The sequence below is a fragment of the Nicotiana tabacum genome, chromosome 1 (genome assembly GCF_000715075.1).
Source record: "Nicotiana tabacum cultivar K326 chromosome 1, ASM71507v2, whole genome shotgun sequence".
NCBI lineage: Eukaryota > Viridiplantae > Streptophyta > Magnoliopsida > Solanales > Solanaceae > Nicotiana > Nicotiana tabacum.
Window position 1 is genome coordinate 217,503,605 of NC_134080.1, and position 3,219 is coordinate 217,506,823.

At 35.7% G+C, this 3,219-nt stretch overlaps 1 long non-coding RNA gene across 1 annotated transcript; it reads right to left on the reverse strand.

The window, feature by feature from the left end:
- Nucleotides 1–2,107: 2,107 nt before the first annotated feature.
- On the reverse strand, nucleotides 2,108–2,878 carry LOC142163463 (uncharacterized). Its single transcript, XR_012694482.1, has 2 exons — nucleotides 2,614–2,878; nucleotides 2,108–2,533 (listed from the first exon to the last, which is right to left on the reverse strand). It is a non-coding gene; the product is annotated as an uncharacterized LOC142163463 (long non-coding RNA).
- Nucleotides 2,879–3,219: the final 341 nt, after the last annotated feature.

Here is a 3,219-nt window from a genome sequence, read left to right on the forward strand (position 1 = left end):
TTTAGACATTAAACAGAGACTTGGGAGAAGGGGTTCAAGCGGAGAACATCTAAGAGACACTAAGAATTCATAGAGGGTTGAGGACAGAGTTAAAGTTTTTTTTACTCAATTGAAGAGGAATTTTAGAGAGTAAAAAGAGTCCAAAGTTTGAATACAAAAAAAAAATTGAGAGTTAAAAGAGCGTTTTCTGTCAGCCTTACTGTTCCATTAATTCTTTTCGGATTCAATTTCGAGTGCATGAGTCGATTCTGATTTCCCCTCCTAATTTCAACCTGTTGGAACTTCTCCTGAGTGTTGTTGGTTCACGTTTGGTTTAACTCAAAGTTTAGTTGAGTCTATTTGGGGTATTGACTGTCGTGTGGATTTTAAAAATCATTTTGTACTCTGGTTTGAGTGTGTTCCTGGTTTGGAAGTGGTGCTATTGCCGATTTTGCATATGATTTGTTGTTGTTGTTGTACTGCTGGTCTTACTGTCGCTGACTATTCTTTTTTTTTTTTGTTCTGTTATCCAATCCAAGTATTCATCTCCATCTTGAGTGATGTATTGATGTCAAATTGAATGAAGCCTGATTGAGAGAGAACTTGAAGTGCAAATGTTTACTACTGCTTTAGTTCCCATATAGTTGGTGTCTGTTTGTATTTAAGGCAGACTTTAGGACTGTGTATCCTAATGGATTAATGTTAGTCATTCTTCCTGGTGCAATGTAGCTTTAATCATTTAATTAACTCTACCAATAAGCTAATTCCATTAAACAGTATATAGGCTAGTATTTGAATCCAGTTTGATAATATCTTCTCGTAGTTAATTCTGGTAGCTCCACTCATCTAAAACTGTTATTTTAAACCAATAAGAGAATGGTTAGTTTTGTTCTAATATTTGACAAACTTGCAAGAACATGTGTAATTAGATAGTACTTTCATATCCGCCTTTTAAAGCTTCATACATGTACAAGAAAATTAGCTAAGCCCAACATCTAAACAAAAATGGCCCATGTACGCATTCACTTTCAAAATCAAAGTATTGTGTTTGAAACCCAATTATAATAACCTGTGAGCATGTAAAGAAGTTAGGAAGTCTTCTTCTTTCATTTTAGAGACGGACAAAAATAGAAGAATGTAGCCAGTTTAGGATGAGTTTATTTTTTGAAAAAAATAAGTAACTAGACGAGCCTCGCCAAAAAAAAATACATAGTTTGTGGGGCCCTCTATACGTGTTTTCTTTTATTTAGACTTCGGAACGGGCCGTTTAGCAAAATTTCACGGCCTTACCCAAAACAATGATATGCTAGTCGCTTAGGGCGCGCATTTAATAAATTACTTCCTTAAAAAATGGGTGTGCATTTATGTAACCCAAATCCAAGTCTCAGCGGAGTCTAAGCGTGTCGATAGCCTCGGGCATATTGATTATGACGAGGTTCGAGATACGTTCTCACAACGTTGCAATTCTCTGTTAAAATAATAATAATAATAATAATAATAATAATAATAATAATAATAATAATAATAATAATAATAATAATAATAAAAGCGGTAAGGAGTTAAAATTTGTACGTAGGTTCATAATTGTATAAAATCAGATAAAAAGCCGAATATAACAGTTGAGCGACCGTGCTAAAACCACGGAACTCGGGAATGCCTAACACCTTCTCCCGGGTTAACAGAATTCCTTATCCGGATTTCTGATTTGCAGACTGCTAAATAGAGTCATTCTTTTCCTCGATTCGGGATTCAATCGGTGACTTGGGACACCATAATCTCCTAAGTGGCGACTCTGAATTAAATAAATAAATCATGTTTCGATTGTCCATTAATTGGAAAAACTCCCTTTGCGCCCCGGCGGGCGCGGGTAAAAAGGAGGTGTGACAGTTACTCCACATAGGCATAAAGCGTATTACGAAAATACTTTTTGGCTGAATTGGATCTCCATGTGGGATTCTCCAACCTAACGATAACAATGGCCAACAACCTGAAAATTTGTACCGGGAAGAAAACCATCTACAACGACAAAGAGCCAAATCTACCTTTTCACCACCTGGATATTCATTGAAATTGTTACAATTCTAATAATCCAAAAGGTAACTTTAAGTTAGAAATTCAAGATGTAAAGTTCAAATTAAATTGTGAAATGCTTATCTAATCAATTCTTCATCTGCAAAACTAAAACAAAGAGTATCAAACAACAAGATGACCATTTAACAGAAGTGTTCACCAAATTCAACATGCAGATATAGAAGAAAAACAAAGAAATAAAATCAACCACTATAAGATAGCTCAACCACTAAACAAAAGGGACCTTTCGTCATCAATATCCCACCAAAAGAGGTGCCGACCTTCCCCGTCACCACTAAAATAATACCAATGAGCCACCCTCCAAACCCATTTTCAAAATCATAAATTTCTTCCTTAGAAAAGCTTCAGATCTGGCTGGCAATATCGCCCTCAAAATAAACTCTCACCGTAGAACCTTTAGATGTGGCAGACGAGGCCTTTCTAGCGCGGTCATCCTTTTCGGCTAGGTTTGTTGTCCCTTTTACTGATATAAAAATCAAGTTTTTCACCACAAAAATCAAGTTGTTCATTGAAATACCCATAGTAAAATAACGATTAATTTACCACGGAAAGCAGCTCCAATGGGAGTAAACGTTGGCGGCTAAACTTTCACTTTTATCTCATTTTCTCTTCCTCTGGTTCTATAGCATGAGCTGGAATAACCTGCAAGGAGAAGAAGATGGGGGTGTACTGGTGGCTCTCGGTGGATGAACAATAGCCATTGTGACTTTTGGAGTGGTTGAACAGTTATGTTTATCATCCAAAATAAAAAAAAAAATAATATCTATCCAATTCAGCCAAAAAATATTTTCTTAATACGCTTTGTGCCTATGTGGAGTAACCGTTAGTTGTGAGGGTATAAGTGAGCCAGTTTATTAACGGTAAGGGTATTATTGATACCAAAAACAAACGGAGGGCAAAATTGCTCTATTTTCAATAGTTTAAGGACAATTTTGACCCTTTCCGCATTAATGAGCTTTCCGGTTTCTAAAAAATTGAAAAGAAGTTTCAACAAAATTTGAACTATTATTGCTTTTAGACATAATAAATATCTTTGTCTGACATTTGTTTGACCTGTGCATCCCACAATTATATTTGCATATAGATTTTTCGAAAGTTCCTCCTGTGATCTACTTGTAAGCATGAAACTTAGGTTGTTGTTCTCTTCTT